This window comes from Haplochromis burtoni, unplaced genomic scaffold (assembly GCF_018398535.1).
Source record: "Haplochromis burtoni strain Fernald_Lab_line unplaced genomic scaffold, NCSU_Asbu1 Contig_30, whole genome shotgun sequence".
Taxonomy (NCBI): domain Eukaryota; kingdom Metazoa; phylum Chordata; class Actinopteri; order Cichliformes; family Cichlidae; genus Haplochromis; species Haplochromis burtoni.
Genome location: NW_024582391.1, coordinates 512,972 through 518,836, shown reverse-complemented (window position 1 = coordinate 518,836; position 5,865 = coordinate 512,972). Strand labels below are relative to the sequence as shown.

Genomic DNA, 5,865 nt, shown 5'->3' with positions numbered 1-5,865 from the left:
CTTTGATCTATTTGCATTAACACTGTGTTATTTTAAATCAAGTTCAGTTCTTTAGGCCCAAGGTTTAATTTAATCTTGGTCTAGGTTCACCTTTAAATTCTCAACCAGTTCTTATTTTGTTTTAACCCAACAAAATTATTTACATTTCCATTAACACCATTACAGCATTAAAATGTAAGGTTGACCAAAATAAATTACAAAAATAAATAAATAAATGTAAAACTGAAAACGATTCAGCAAAAGGCTGAATAAATCCCTTAAACAAACAAATAAACAAAAGAAAGTTGTCTCTGTGTCCTTTAACTATTAATCCTGGAATTACTCCGAATGATTATCCAGTGCTTTGAAAGTCCGCTGTTCTTTTGCAGAGGTGTATGGATTAATCCTACCAGTTTTATCAGCGAAAGAGCTCAACGTCCAGCAGGGGGCGTTTTCCTTTTCCTGCTTGGTACAGTTCAATGGGTCCGTGGGTGGCTCGCCATCTTGTTTCTCGCTCAGCGAATCAAACTCCGATTCTAGCTCGGCATTTCCCGATCCAAACCTTAATGGCCTACCATAACAACAAAATAAAGTGCATAAACATTCGAAAATAACACACGGGTAGCCCTTAAATAACAGTAAAAGTCCGTTTTTTCCAGCTTATTTAGACGTAAATGAGGTGACGCCAATATGGCGCGCTGAAACACCGTCAAAGGCCTTTGAAGTACAGCCTGTGTGTCGGTTAAGCACGAATCCACCGTTTTTAACATAAAACAACATAAATCTGCTACCTTGGCTCTCCATTTGCATGAAATGAGCAATATAATACAACAAAACATTTCTTGCATGAAATAAAATACAATTTCTGAACTCACCAAGTCCCGTTCGGTTATGTTCACAACGTCACCAAGGCAAGGACAGGTCGGAAAAATACATCAACCACCAAGTCCCGTTTGGTTATGTTCACAACGTCACCAAGGCAAGGACAGGTCGGAAAAACAAAAATACATTCTCCAGAGCACAAAAATGGCTTTAAGTAGATTTCTGGCTTGTTTTTACTATTTTTTCACTCATTTAAGCAGCGCTCTGCAAGGACTGTCTGCATTTCTCTCTCTCTAGCATCAAAAAAGAAGGAACAACCCGATTGGGTGTGGCTATCACAGGAGTCACGCTGCAGCGTGCCCTTTCACAATAAGAGTCTCAACACATATTTTAACCATTTTACCTGGATGAACATAAAACACCATGAATTAGCAAGTTCTGTACCCTTTTAACATGTTTTTAAACACAAATGAAATCCTATAACATGAATTATATCATTGCTGATGTTTTTAATGAATTTTCTAACCATTATGATCTATTTATTGCCTATTTATCACCTGTAATATATTTCTTATGACTGTTTTTACTAACAGGCTTTTATTTGTTGTTAGCTATGTTAACCAGGGTTACAATTACATATTTTGCTTTTGATACTTTTCCACAGTTTTCCAATAACACAGTTTAATGTGTAGTGATGTGTTTTCATAGTGTTTTGGAAAAGACGCAGTGAAACTTAATGGCTCCATTTCCCACTGTAGAAAAGTGAAATCAGAATTTCCTGCCTATGCTGCCTGCCATCTTGGATTTTTGAAGCCAGAGTCTGCGCAGTAGTGATTGAGGTTGAGTCGTTGTGTTAACCTGTGTTGATGATTTTACTGCCGGTGATGGCTCACTAAATAAAGTTAAATACAATCATGTTGCTATATTTTGAAGGGCACACATCTTAACTGTTCATCATCACATCTAACATCATAACATTCATGCCTTGGCTAGATTAGCAGTGACCATACACAAGGTTGAAGTTAGCTAGTAGGCATTTCTACCCAGCTTTGTTGCACTCAATGAATTTCAATTTTTAGTCAAGTAAGGGACGCCATCAGGGCCAAGCTGTGTCAGGATTCCTGGGTCAAGTGGTTTTTAGAAGCTTCCTCTTTATCACAGACGTCCTGTGCCAGATATTCAGCTGATCCAATGAGGGAGACGACATAGTAGAAACATTCGAAGTTTATTGCAAGGCTCAACAAGGACTCACGATTTTTACCAATATCTCCATCAGACTTCTCCTGTCAGCCCACGGCAGAATATGGACAAACCCAGCACTTTATGAAGAGTGTAATCAATTAAAGTACAAACGCTCTGGACTTTTACGAAATTATGTCATATTCAGTCCCATAGAAAACAATTTGTTTAAAATGTATATTACTCTCTCCGGTTACTCTGAATGCCACTTAATAACTTTTTAGTAAATAACACACAATCTTAGCAAAGCACTGTATAAACAAAACCCAGATGAAAGTTTGTAGCTCGACATGTAAGTGAAAGTGACACGTCAGTATTACAGGTTTTTCTGAATGCTTAAACCCAAACTGTGATTCTTATAGCACAATTTCTAAAACTATTAATACTTATGGCAAAACCACTCACTGAGTTTGCAAAACTAAAAGCACAAACACTGCTTTGCACTCAGTTTGCCATTTTGTAACACACACTTTGCAAAACTGTAATAATAATAAGAAGAAGAAACTTTATTTATAAAGCACACTTAAAAAACAAGGGTATGCCAAGGTGCTTAACAAGTAACATAGAGAATAAAAGGAAGATAACAGAAATAGGACCAAAGCAAGTACTAGGTATGCAAGCAGATTGTCTGGACGTCTCTAAAGAAGTCCAGACGCTTTTCTTTGCAAGCTCCTTTGACTACGATGACCTGGATGACTGAGAACCTTCACAGACATATGCAAGCAGATAACTGTCACTGATAAATAGGAAAGCAACAGATACAGAACAAACAAGGAATTTAATGAGCATAAAAGTGCATAATATAAAATCATAAAAGAAGTGTTAACTAGAGGGAAAGGCAAGATTGAATAAGTGGGTTTTTAGTCGTGATTTAAACAGTGCAGCAGAATCAGATGCGCGGATATCAAGAGGAAGGGTATTCCACAGTACCAGGGCAGCCAGAGCAAACGCATGGTCACCCCGAGACTTCAGATCTAAGTGTTCTAGCAGGAGTGTGTGGCTTGAGAAGTTCACTAAGATAACTCGGCGCTAATTTATTAATAGTTTTGAATGTAAGGAGTAATATTTTAAATTGAATATGGCACTTTATGGGCAGCCAGTGCAAGCCAGCTAGAACAAGAGTAATAGGGCAAAATTTCCTGGTACCAGTCAAGAGGCGGGCCGCAGCATTTTGGACTGTTTGCAGTCTAAGAAGAAGAGAAGAGGGAAGACCGTAGTACAAGGAATTACAATAATCCAACCTGGAGGTCTCAAAAGCGTGAATAAGCTTTTCCAGGTCCTCATGTGGAACATAATGCCTAGGCTTAGAGATAAGGCGCAGTTGGTGGAAGCTAGATCTCACTACAGCAGACACTTGCTTATCGAGTTTGAACGAGCTATCCAGCAGTACACCCAAGTCACTGACATAGTCACAGGAAGAGTTAGCAAAGGGACCCAGGGCAGCACAAAGTTGGGCACGAGGGATTTTACTGTTGAACACCACAATCGCAGTCTTCTTATAGTTTAAAATGAGAGAATTACTCAGGAACCATTCTTTGACCTCCCGCATGCATTCTTGAAAGTAGTGCAGGGACACAGCAAGGTCGTCAGCAAGTTCAAAATAGATCTGTATGTCATCAGCAATATTGTTCATGTCCAAGTACGCCTCGAGCTGGGAAAGAACTAGTCTCTCCAGGATCTTGGACAAGAACGAAAGCTTAGAGATCAGTCTGTAGTTTGAAAGGTCATAACAGTCAGAGTTTCTTTTTTTAAGAATCGGGTGGACTACAGCATGTTTAAAAGCCAAAGGAACACAGCCTGAGAGCAAGGAAAAGTTCATAAGAAATAGGATTCAATTACATCAAAACAGTCCTTAGCTATGCGAAATGGAAGAATGTCAAGCACAGTATTGGTGTTATTCATTTGATCAACTAGCCACTTAAGAGACAAAAGTGACACAGGCTCAAACTGGTGGAAAGTTGAAATGCACTCAGGAATGGGAAGAGGACATAAAACAGGGGGAAGGGAGGACTTAAGAGATGTGATCTTATCTAAAAAGTGAATTTGAAATCGTTCACAAAGAGCCTGAGAATAAATTAAAGGCATCTCTGGGGAAGGGTTAACCACTGAGTTAAAATTTTTAAATAAGGTGCGGGGGGTATGGCCATTGGCCAGGATGATTTTGGACAAGAAGGACGCTTTGGCCATTTTAGCAGCACTTTGGAATTTTAAGCGGCTAGTCCGTAGCATGTCGAGAGAAACCTGAAGTTTATCTTTTTTCCAACTTCTCTCAGCGCGCCGACACACACGACGTAGAGCGCTCGTAGTGTCATTAAGCCAACACCGAGAGTAGGTTCTGGGGCGCTTCATTTTAATAGGGGCAACAGTATCAAGGATAGAAGAAAATAACGATAACAAGGTATTAGCACAGTCATCAACCGAGCGGAAAGAACAACAGTCGGGAGTGACAGATGCAGAATCGAAGGAAGACAGAGAAGTTTGACACCGCTTCAGCGTTAATTACACGTAGCGGGCAAAGGGGAGCCGCAGGATATAGTTCATTAGTGCATAAGCCAGTATCAAATATAACTGGGACATTATCCGAGATCCCAGCATCACTTATAACCTTGATACAAATGTCCAGACCATGTGAAAAAACCAAGTCCAAAGTATGTCCGTTAACATGCGTTAGGTCATTAACCCACTGGGCCAGGTTAAAAGAGTCAGTTAAAGCAAGGAAGTCTTTAGCAAATGGGTCATCCTTACAGCAAGTGTGTATGTTAAAATCACCAACAATGAGAACACAACCATACTTAAAAACAACGGAGCCTAGGAGATCAGCAAAGTCTGTGATAAAATATTTGCTATATTTAGGCGGTCGGTAAATCACCATGCAGAGTGTGGTCATGGATGCAGTCATCTCCAATAACTGGACTTCAAAATTAGAGTAGGTAGGTGAGGGTAGCTGCCGAACTGCATATGATTTTTTAAAAACCGAGGCTACGCCGCCACCCCTACCAGTAAGCCTTTGTGAGCTAAAAGCGACACAGTCCAATGGAAGAAGTTCGGTAAAAGGGATAAACTGCCCAGGACAAATCCAGGTTTCAGTCAGGAATAAAGCATCAAGCCGATTATTGGAGAGGAAGTCATTTAAGAGAAAAGTCTTATTGACCAGCGACCTGACATTAAGCAATGCCATCCGTATCCTAGGGGCTAAATCGCCACGTGTGGTGCGTCGTAGGACACTTAGGTTGCTTCGGCAAACGCCGCGTCGGAGCGATGTTATCCAAACCCGAGCAGGAAAACATGCCACAGGAAGGGCAGGGTAGACTTCGTGGTCAGCCGAGCAGATCCAACGGTGGGTGAGCAACTTAGCATCAGAGCACTCCTGGGAAGGAGGGAAAAAAGATAAAATATCCAGGCTGGCATGTGGGTAGCCTGTGGCTCTGGCTTTAAAGTAGACCCTGAGGCGAATGCAACGGCCACTCCTTCTACCGCGTTTCCTGTAGCGTTTCTTGTGTAGATTAGGAATAGGGTAGGTGGAAGAAGCCGGTCGGAGGGTCCAGTTGGGGCGGGGTGGCGTCGCCCAGGTTCCAGCAAGGATCAGCCTGAGAGGAATGGGAGAGTCTTAGATTTAAAAGTGTTTGCCTATCGTATGTAATCAGTGCACAGCCATTAGATGAGCATACAACTAAAAGGATAAAAAGATACAATGCCAAGGTCCATAAAAGAGCGTAGAGGGGGTAAAAAGCAGCAAAACAGATACAGCCGAGGACGGCAAGCCACGTACACCGGCGCTATCTGTCCCTCACTGTACCAAACTGTAGGTACAATCCACTGCACAGC

General features: G+C 41.2%; 1 long non-coding RNA gene across 1 annotated transcript; it reads right to left on the bottom strand.

The window, feature by feature from the left end:
- Window positions 1–397: 397 nt before the first annotated feature.
- LOC121814251 lies at window positions 398–1,062 on the bottom strand. Its single transcript, XR_006054231.1, has 2 exons — window positions 923–1,062; window positions 398–550 (listed from the first exon to the last, which is right to left on the bottom strand). It is a non-coding gene; the product is annotated as an uncharacterized LOC121814251 (long non-coding RNA).
- Between the last annotated feature and the right edge of the window lie 4,803 nt (window positions 1,063–5,865).